Source organism: Sminthopsis crassicaudata, chromosome 1 (genome assembly GCF_048593235.1).
Source record: "Sminthopsis crassicaudata isolate SCR6 chromosome 1, ASM4859323v1, whole genome shotgun sequence".
In the NCBI taxonomy this organism is placed as follows: domain Eukaryota; kingdom Metazoa; phylum Chordata; class Mammalia; order Dasyuromorphia; family Dasyuridae; genus Sminthopsis; species Sminthopsis crassicaudata.
In genome coordinates, this window is record NC_133617.1 from 39419852 (window position 1) to 39430886 (window position 11035).

General features: G+C 39.1%; 1 protein-coding gene across 1 annotated transcript in view; it reads right to left on the bottom strand.

Annotated features, from left to right (window-relative positions):
• Positions 1–555: 555 nt before the first annotated feature.
• Positions 556–11035, bottom strand: part of TMEM132D (transmembrane protein 132D) — a 944174-nt gene continuing 933694 nt past the window's right edge. The window contains exon 10 of the mRNA XM_074299467.1: positions 556–807. The gene's annotated coding sequence lies outside the window, so the exon portion shown is untranslated. The remainder of the gene's footprint in view (positions 808–11035) is intronic.

Consider the following 11035-nt stretch of genomic DNA (forward strand, 5'->3'; position numbering starts at 1 on the left):
GAGGTGCCCCGGTTCACACCAATAATACTTGAACTGAGATTTGAATTCAGGTCTTCCTTACTTCACACTTGGTACTCTATTCATTACACTACCTAGTTGTAACACCAAGGTAGTTGTCAAGGTCTCACATTTTGGGAAATACTTTGATATATTGGAGATTGTCAGATATAAAGAAGAACTTAAAATTCTTGCTAATTGAGTGTTAATTGAAGGAATAGGGGAGCTTTAGATGGCAGAAGACTTGGGCAAATCCTGGATGTCTTAAAGTGAAGAATGTTCATATGGATTAGACTCATTCTGCTTCCCATAGGAAAGAAGAAAGAATGGGTGGAAGTTAAAAGAAGAAACAGTCAGATTTCATTCTATATTTGTTTTCCTAGTATGTAGCACAAGTGATTAATATTCATTTATTAAGCATCAGACATTGTACTAAGTGTTGAAGATACAAACAGAGGCAAAAGACAATCCCTGTCTCCAAGGACCTTACATGGTAAGCACTTAATAAATGTTTGTTGTTGACTAATTGACTAATTGATAAATAATAGGTGGGAACCCTCCCTATTAGAAATATGTAATTAACTCTATTAGAATTACATAACAGTGGAATGGATTGCCTCGGTGGATGGATTGGGAAGGATGGTCTCTCTCATTACACCAAAGCTGGATGGACTGCAGTCAGATATGTTGTAGCAGGAATCCTTCTTCAATTCTGGGATGGTTGGAGTAGATGGCCTTGTAGTTGCCTCCCAGGTCAAATTTTGCATTTATGTGATGCTGTGCTTACAAAAAGACTGGACAAGAACTTGCCTGTGGTAGGGATGATAAAATATGTGTAAATGAGAAGATCAACTAATTTAGAGGCAAAATATAAGTGGAGAGGTGTTGGTCCCAACTGGTGGCATAGAGCATGATTGGAAGGACACATCTTCCTGAGTTCAAATCTGGCCTTAGACACTTACTAGCTGGGCGACTTTAGGCAAGTTGCTTAACCCTATTTGCCTCAGTTTCATCATCTGTAAAAATGAGCTGAAGAAGGAAATGTCAAAGGACTCTAGTATCTTTAAAAAACACCCAATGGAGTCACAAAGAGTTGGACATAACTGAAAAACAACTGAATAGGTCCTGCACATTAAATCCTAGCAAGATTCCAAGGGAAAATTACAATAGTGGTACAGTAAGAATAATGAATAACACTAGTAATAGTTAGCATTTAAATAGCACTTTAAGATTTGCAAAGCACTTTACAAATACCACTAATTTGAGCTTTACCACAACCTTGGGAGGTGGGTGCTATTATCCCCATTTTACAGATGAGAGAACAGGTTTACATAACCCTTAAGTTTCTAAAATAGAATTCTAACTCAGGTCTTTCTAGAATCCAGGACCTACTCCACTCAATAATAATAAAAACAAACATTTAAATATCACTGTGTCAAGTATTTTACAATTATTATCTCATTTGAGCCTCACAATAAAGCCTGGGCAATAGGTTTTATTTATTCACTCCATTTTACAGTTGAGGAAATTGAAGGTTAGAGACTTTTCTAGAATGGTATATCTGGCAAAAATCTGAGGACATATTTAAACTCAAGTCTTACTGACTCCAGCCTGGTGTTCTACCCATTAAGCCATTTAACTATCAAGTAAGAAATGTATTCTGGAAAAGAGGAAAATTCATTTCTTTCTTAGAGGTCCAGCAGTGTATTAGATACTATTGGGGTAAAAAGAAGGGGAATATAGAGATGGATACCAGAGGTGTGTTTAGGGAGGACTATTATCTCTCCTATAAAGAGCTGTGGAGCCCTTTACAAGGCTGCTTTCTAACTTTGGTGTCCATTTGGTCCACCTAACTCTCACTTGTGGCTCCAAAAAGCTGTAGCATGCACAGCAGCCACGCTCCAGTAAACTGTTTTTGCAGACAGGCAAAATCAGGTTTAGGGTAACCAAAGCGTCTTATACCCTAGCTGGGGTTTACTCCAAACATGTAAAGATTTCCCCTGGTGGAATGGATGGATGAGAACAATTTCTTCCAATGGCCAGGAAGGCAGGTGAAGTAGTTTTGTGGATCACTAAGAGCTTGGTTAGCCATTGAAAACACCAAGGTAATCCACTGCGTCTCCAATCACCACCAGTGGTCTTGACACTGTCCTGTCACTGGACAATGGGGGCTTTAAAATAGAGAGCGAGACTGATAACTTCGTACAACCCTGCTTCATTTAAATCCCATTTATGCCTAAATCAAGAGGAAAAAAATATCAAAAGCCTTTCTAGAGGAAGAAAACATCCCATGACTTTTAGGCTCCAAGAGGAACCCTTTCTCCTTATCGTTGAATATGTTACAGAAAAGACAAAAACCCAAGTCTTTTAGAAAATATTTAATCCCAGATCTGTTTAAAAGATATGAGACATATGTTACCTATATTAAATCGCTTACATTTTAGGGAGGAGAGGAAGAAAAACACAAAATTTTATTAAAACATGAATGTTAAAATTTGTCTTTACATGTATTGGGAAAAATACTATTAAGAAAGAAAAAGATATGAAACTCCAGACAAGTAAGCTCACCTCTCTCAGCCTCTATTTAAAAGGAGGGTCTTGAATCTCTAAGGTACCTTGTGCTTAGCACAGTACCTGGCACATGGTGCTTAATAAATGTCTATTGATTGATTGAACCAAGGTGTTTTCTAGGTCTGAAAATCTGATGTATACTCTGAGCATGCAGAGATTTTTCCTCAAGTGGCTTTATTCTTTTTGGCAGATCACAGAAGAACCAACTAACTGCTCCCCATCCCTCAAAACCTATTCCTTCCACCCAATTGTTTTTCTTCTTAAAAATAAAACAGAACTATAATCATTGAGCTTCCCTGATAGAAACTAGAGAAAGTCCCGAGGATGCTACCATATGCCGATTCAAATTGTCTCAGTGCTCTTCAATGATGAACTGCCAAAGTCCTACCTGAGCTCAGAAAATTAGGCAGAGGGAGGAGGGCCATGCTCCTCACAGACACTGCTCTGCTAACAGGCCTCCAGGGTTTGGCTCCACTGATGCATTTAATTTCCATCTCATCTATAACTCAGACCAAGTGTGAAAATAGTTTCTATAGTTACTAGGCTCAGGCAACATCCCCACCCAGGTTTGTGCTGTCTTTGCTTTCTCAGCATTGGCTCACAGAATCCCAGATAATCTCAGGGTTGGCAGAGATGTCCAGAGGCCATCTCTTTTATGTAAATCCCATTTTTGTACAGGGATCCTTTCTACCACACAGTCAATAAATAATTATCAAGCATTGACTTTGTGCCAAGCAATGTGTTAAGCACTGGGGAGCCAAAGAAAGACAAGGGACAATCCCTGCCATCAAGAAGCTCCCAATCTAATGAAATAGAATGTAGGCCATGTCCAGCCTAGTCATCCAGTCTCAAGGGCCTCAGGGAAGGAGAGGTCACAGCTTTCTGAGGCAGTCCACTCCACGTTTGGACCACTCTAATTGTTAGGGCATTCTTCCTGAAATCTAGCCTAAATCGGCTTCCCAAAACTTCGACCCACTTAGTAAATAAAGCAGAAGTCTAAAGACAAGAAGTCAGATTCCTCTGCCAGCCTCTCTGATATTTGAAGAAAGCTATGATGTAGTACCACATCCCTCTCTATTTCCATCCCTCACTTCTCTTTTCCGGTTTCTTTATCTGGTTTTTATATGGGATGAGCATAAAGTCTTTCATCATTCTAGCTAGCCTTCTCTTGGGCTTTATAGTTTATCAGTCAGTCAACAAACATTCATTTATTAAGCACCTGCTTATACCAGGCATTGCGCTAAGGGATACAAAGAGAGGCAAAAATTAGCACTTCATCTCAAGGAGTTCAGTCTAATGCCATACCTTAAATGTATCAGAACAGATGTAGTCTGATCAAGGCAGATGATGAAGACATCATCTCCATATTCCTGGACACAGTGATTCTCTCTCTCTTTTTTCTTTTCAATAAGGCAATTGGGGTTAAGTGACTTGCCCAGGGTCACACAGCCAGGAAGTGTCAAGTGTGAAGTATCTGAGGACAGATTTGAATTGGGTCCTTCTGACTTCAGGGCTGGTACTCTTTCCACTACCCCAACAAGCTTCCCCACACAGTGATTCTCTTAAATGAAACACAAAACTACAAAGCCTTTATGGCTCCCATATCATTGTTGATTCATATTGAGCTTGCTGCCTACTAAAACCTTACATAAAACCCTTACCTACATTCTGTTCTGGGTGGCACATTTTAGAAAGGACAGCTTTGGGTAGTAGAAGGTGAAAATATTATTATACTCCTTTTACAGAGGAGGAAATTGAGACTCAGAGAGAGAAGTGACTCTTGCAGAATTATACAACTGATAAATGACAGAACAGGGATTTGAATTAGAAAAATCCTTCCAGTCAAGAGCTGGAGTTGAATCCTTTCTCTGATACTGAGTGATCTTGAGGGTATTTCTGGGATTTGGTTTCTTCATTTATAAAAAACAGAATTGCACTACATGGACTCTGGGATCTCTTAAAGAATTATGGTCTGTGGTGGGGCAGCCAGGTGGTACAGTGGATAAGAGCACCAGTCCTGAAGTCAGAAGGACCTGAGTTCAAATGTGACCTCAGATACTTAACACTTCCTAGCTGAGTGACTCTGGGCAAGTCACTTAACCTTAATTGCCTCCGGGGAAAAAATTATGGTCTGTGAACCTTGGCATATAGTAGGCACTTAATAAATGCTTATTTTTTATGTTGATGAAACCAGTCTATTGACTCCAAATTCTGATCATCCCAGTTGAAAGTTCTCTTTTTTCTAGTATACTCTTATAGAAGTAGTATTAATCTTTTATCCTTTCTTATCGTATGGTAAACTCTTCCAATGAGCCATACTTTGTCCTTCAGAAAAAGTGGATTTAGACATTCTGTGATGAAAAATTGCATCATCATTCTAGATATCCAAAATAGAGACCAATACGAGGTACTCTCTTGGATTGTCCTGGGTTTCTCATTTCCTCTTTCATCTCCAAGGAAGAGCAGGTTTCTCCAAGACTGCATCATGAGAATTGTAGACTGCAAGCTTAATATGAGTCAATTCTGTGAAATGGCAAACACTACTGGCCTCCATTTCCTTCCTCCAAGCTTTTGTCCATGTTGTACCCACTGGCTAGAATAGTCCTCCATCTTCACCTCTATCTCCCAGAATCTTTGTCTTCCTTCAAGGGCCAGATCCAGGAACCATATTTTCTCTGAAACTCTTCTGGATTTAGTTTTATCTTGAATCATACTTTTTATGTGGCCCTTAAATTGTAAGTTCGTCAAGGCCAGCGACTGTCTTTTATTTCTTTCTGTATCTCCAGTGCTTAGTTCCATGCTTTGCACATGGTAGATGCTCAATAAATGCTGATTGATTAATTGTGCATGTTGTAGACACTTAGTGAATGTAAACTCCAAGAGGATATGGATTGCTTTGGGGTCTTGGACACAGTAGATAAATTATTTGATTCAAATTCGAGTGTCTCTTAGTACCTTTAGGACCAAATACAAGATCTTTTTTTCTTGATGCTTAAAGACAAACCTTCCTTTTCGAGTCTTATCATAGATTACTCTCCTTCAGGCCAAAATCTATGATCCAGCCAAACTGGCCTTGTTCTTTGTAGACTCTATTCAATCTCCTCTTTCTGTGCCTTTGTGCAGGCTGTCCCTTACAACTGTTATTACTGTCTTTCCCCAGCTCCGCCTCTCAGAATACTTAGTTTTCCTTCAATGCCCAATTAAAATGCTATTCCTTAGAAAATGTCTCTTCTGATCTTTCAAGTTATTAATCATTTTGGTTCATTTTCCATACATGTATTTGCATAAAGAGTTATCTATTCGGAGCATCTAGGAGGCACAGAGGATAGAGCACCAGCCCTGAAGTCAGGAGGACCTGAGTTCAAATATGACCTCAGACATGTTACACTTCCTAGCTATGTGACTCTGGGCAAGTCACTTAATCCCAATTGCCTCAGGGGAAAAAAAGAGTTACCTTTTCCTACCATATATAATTTTTTAAAGGGTAAGAAAGCTTTCATTTTGGTATATGTATCCCAATTTTCTAGCACAGTGCACATAGTAGGCACTTTAAATGCCAGTTGAATGATTAAGATTGATTGAACTTTTAATTTTCAGTTTTATGAATAAAGATCTAGCATTCAGGCTGAGGTAGATTTTCCTTGCCTGATCACATAAAAAATATTGCTTGCCTTAAGCAGGAACGACTCCAGAGAAAGAGAAACTAGCTAATGAAAGGTCTTCACTCATACTATAAGGATCAGTTGAAGGAACTGGGAATATTTAGTCTGGAGAAATTTGAGGAGTGACATGATAGAATCTTTGTGTATTTATACATCTCTTCTTTGAAGTGTCTTTAGACTTCTTTCTGCTTGGCCTGAAAGGCAGAAATGAAAACAATGGGAGGAATCAGAAAGAGGAAGATTATCACCAAGCTCATCCTTCAGAGGTAAAATGGACTGCTCTGGTAGATTTTGGATTCCTTCTTACTGTATAAATAAATATTAGATGATCGCTTTTTAATTTTAATTTTTATTCATTCATTCATTCATTTATTTTGCTGAGGCAATTGAGTTAAGCGACCCACCCAGGGTCACACAGCTAGGACTTGTTAAGTGTCTGAGATCAGATTTGAACTCAGGTCCTCCTGACTTCGGGGCTGGTGCTCTATCCACTGTGCCATTTAGCTGCCCCTTTTTATTTTAATTTTTTTAGATGATCATCTGTCAAGAATTCTTGTTAAAGCATGGGTTGAATCAGCCAATTACTGAGGTTTCTTCCAGCTCTGAGATTCTGGAATTCTGGGTATCCTTTGGAAAGTTTCCATTATCAGTCCAATGCAAAATTTCAAAGCTTTAAATTGCTAGGATGACAAAGGGCAAAATTAGGAAGCAGTGAGAAGATAATGATTCTATTTGGTGAAAAGCCAAACATCATCATTCATTAGCATTAATAATTAACATGAGGGAGAGGGTAAAGAGAAAAATAGACTTCCCCCCTCTATGTCTCTTCCCACAGTCTCTTGCTATAGCCTGATTTCACAGGGCAAGGTATGAAGCCAAGTGAAAGCCTAAGGCTTCAGCTAAAAAAGCTCTTGTTCAATGAGCTACGTTCCTGGAAGGCCTGTCAGGTTTTAGTGAGCCCTCAATACCTTCCCTCTTGAGCCAAGTATACCAACTGGTGTGCATGTCACTTACCCAAACTCAGCCATTAGTCTAGCCTAAAGACACAATGAGTTCAATTAACTGCCAGGGCCACTAATTAGGGCTGAAAATGGAAAGACTGCTGTGTACCAGTCTCCTCTGCATTTTAGTTCCATGAATCTGAGGTCCAGTTGGCTGGAAGCCATGCTTTCCCGCTAGTTGTCAGTGTAATTGGGAAACAGGAGGACAAAGAAAGATCTGAGAGAAACACTGAAAAAATTGGATTTGGCGGGGGAGTTCTAACTAGTGCTGCTTCCCTTTTGACTTTAAGTTCTGTTCATTTGGAGCTTTCTAAGAGTCTTTGCTTGGATGTGGGCTTGCCTTCCCAGGTAGTTGCTGAAGGGAGCTTTAACCTTTTACTCCTCATGAGGCCAGTACATAGAATTTGGGGCTTTTCCAAGTTGAGGAGGGGGAAGGGAGAGAGAAAAAGAATAAAAAAGAAAGGAAGGAAGGGAGGGATTCAGAGAGGGAAAGAGGAAGAAAGGGGGAAGGAGAGGAAGAGAGGAGGAAAAGAAGAGAGAAGGGAAAAAAGGAAAAGAAAGAAAGGATGGAAGAGAGGAAGGAAGGAAATGAAGGATGGAGGGAGGAAATAAGGAGGGAAAGAAGATGAGAGAGAGGGAGACAAGGAAGAAGGAGAAAGAAAGAATCTCAGCCTTTCCAGTGTCTAGTTGACCTGCAAAAAGTGAAAAACTGTTCCTCAGGTGGTGTTTCTCAGTGTTTTATTTTCCACTTAGCAGCCTTTTAGAATCATTCATTCATTCAACAATTCTTCAATAAGCATCTACTATGTGCTAGGCACTGAAGATCCAAACACCCCTCCATCACCCACAAAAACAGAGCCTGCCTTCAAGTTTACATTGTTTCTTGGGGGTGGTGGGCAGACAGGAAAGAAACAAGCATTTATTAAGCACCACTACATGCCAGGTACTGTGCTAAGTGTTTGACAAAGATTATTTCATTTGATCCTCACAACAACCCTGTGAGGTAGGTACTATTATGATTCGAATTTTACAGTAAGATTAAGTGACTTGTCTAGCATCACACAGCTAGTCTGTGTCTTAGGCAGGATTCAAATTCAGATGTTCCTGACTAAACCTTAGCTACCGGCTGGGTAAATATGAATGTTCAAGTATACAAAGATAAGCAAATACAAAATTTATACAAAATAAACATCTCTGTCTATCTTTCTCTCTTCCTTTCTCTCTCTTTCCTTTTCTCTTTGTCTTACTTTTTTCTGTCTCTATCTCTCTCCATCTTTTTTTAAATTAGAAACTTAGAGGTGGAAGGAAACTTACTGTGTAATCAGTCCTTCAATTTATTACTGAGCATCCTTCACAATATTCCAGGCTCACCTTGAACAAATAAAGGAATAACTCCTCCTACAAAATGTGGATGATATATGACTCTCCAATGACTGGCAAAAATCCTCAAAGAAATATTAAAAAGTGCATTGTTTTCAGAAAACATTCACCTTCATCATCTCTGAGTTCAAATTCTGACCCTAATTAATATTTACTTGCAGTGTGATCTTGGGGCAACTTAACCTCTAAAGACTATAATACTTTTAAAAAATTGTCTTGATTCATGCATAAATTGAATTTAAGTGAGGCAGAGCTGCACAAAGTCATCTCACTCTTCCAGTCATCCTTGACCAGTGGCAGGACAGAGTGAAAATGTCTTGAGATGCAGTGGATGACCTTGGTGACTTCAATGTCCAAGCTCTAAGTACTCCACACTGTATTTCAGCTGCCTTCATGGCCATTGAAAATAGGCCATTGTTCTCATCGACCCATTGCACCAAAGGAAGTCTTCTCATGCCTGGGGTAGCAATTCACTGTAGGGTGTGTTCAGGGAAGACTAGTCTATCTGAGTGAAGGCTGCCGAGCCATTTATAAGGCTGCTTTCCACTTTTAGTGTCCACCTGATCTACCTAACTCTCAGCTGTGGCTCCAAGAAATTGTAGGGTGCCCAGTGGCCACACCCTGGTAAATCTCAGGTAAACTGTGCCACCTATCTGCCTTTGAGGCTTACTAATCACTTAATGCTTTCCCCTTTGATTTCCATTACAACCCTGTGAAGTAGTATTTCAGGTTTTATTATCACCAAGTTACAAGTGAAGAAACTGAGGTTGAGAGAAGTGAGTAAATAGCCTAGAGTCATACAGATAAGTATTAGAGGCAAAGTGTGATCCGTATTGCCTGGCTTAAAAACCCAACAGTCCCTCCATCACTATGGAAACAAAATACAACTGTGACATCAGCAGCATGTGAGAATATTTGTGAGAATATTTTATTAGGACCCTTCCAAAATATATTTTTTTCCAATTTTACTGAAATAATTTCAATCGTCATGAGTGCTTGTCCTTGTTTTGGACAATCATGGAACCACAACAGCTTAGAAGGGATATTAGGGACCATCTTGTGGCAATTCTACACTTGAACAAGAGTTTCTAATACATCATCACCCCAAAGTAATCATCCAACTTTTGCCTGGAGACCAAGAAAGAACCTATTACCTTCCATGGTAGCCCATTCCATTTTGGGAAAAGTGTAAGTGGTGTAATGGTAATGTTCTCCATCAGCCATTGTCTGCCAGCTGGAGCTTTAAGCTTTCATTCACAATGATACTAGAATAGAGGATTCTGGGCTCTTCCAAGTTTGGGGTGGGGAGAAGGAAGAGAGGAAAAGAAAGAAAGTGAAAGAGACAGAGAGAAGAGACAGAAATAGAGAGAGAGAAATAGACAGACACAAACAGAAAAACAGAGGCAGAAAGACAAAGAGATAGAGACAAAGAGAAACAGAAACATAGGGAGAAGAATAAGGAAGAAGAAAAAGAAGAAGAAAGGGAGGAAGAAAGGAAGAGTGGGAAAGAGGGAGGGAAGGGGGGAGAGATGGAGAGAGAAGGAAAGAAAAGGAAACAGAGAAGAAGGGAGAAAGAGACAGGCAGAGAAAGAGAGAGAGAGACAGATAGAGAGACAGACAGACAGAGGAAGCCCAGTCTTTCCAGCAACCTGGAAAAAGTGAATCAGCCAGCTATTGTCACTATGAATTAGTTTTTCCATCTAAATTGGCAAATGCTTTGACCTCAGATCTTTATATCCAGTCTTGAATGTATTGGAATTTTGCTTCCATAGGATTCAAAACTTGAAATGACTTTAGGGATCATAGAATTCTAGACTCAGAGTTAGAAAGTGTTTCAGAGGCTACCCATTCAAATTCAAGGAAGACTTCTGCATTTGACTTCAAAAGTTTCTATCCAACCTCAAATAGAACACCTCCAGAGAGGTACCTCAGTACCTCTTCAGGAATTTATATCACTTTTGAACAGCTCTAAGTACTTGAAATGGCCTTAGGGATCATAGAATTCTAGACTCAGAGTTAGAAAGTGTTTCAGAGGCTACCCATTCAAATTCAAGGAAGACTTCTGCTTTTGACTTCAAAAGTTTCTATCCAACCTTAATCAGAATACCTCCAGAGGTACCTCAGTACCTCTTCAGGAATTTATATCACTTTTGAACAGCTCTAAATATTAGGAAAGTTGTTTTGATGTCAAGTTTAACTTTCTACTCATTGCTCATTTTCTTTGTCCTGGATTAGAAGCTTTTCAATGAAAATTAAAAGAACATTGATTTTCTTTATGTATTATATATACATATATATATATGTATGTATATATACATACACATATATTTATGTATTCTATTATAGTGTTAGCTCCTTTTAAGCTAACAATTCACTACAATCGGAAGATTTTTTTCAGTTGATCTGATTTATATCTCAATATCA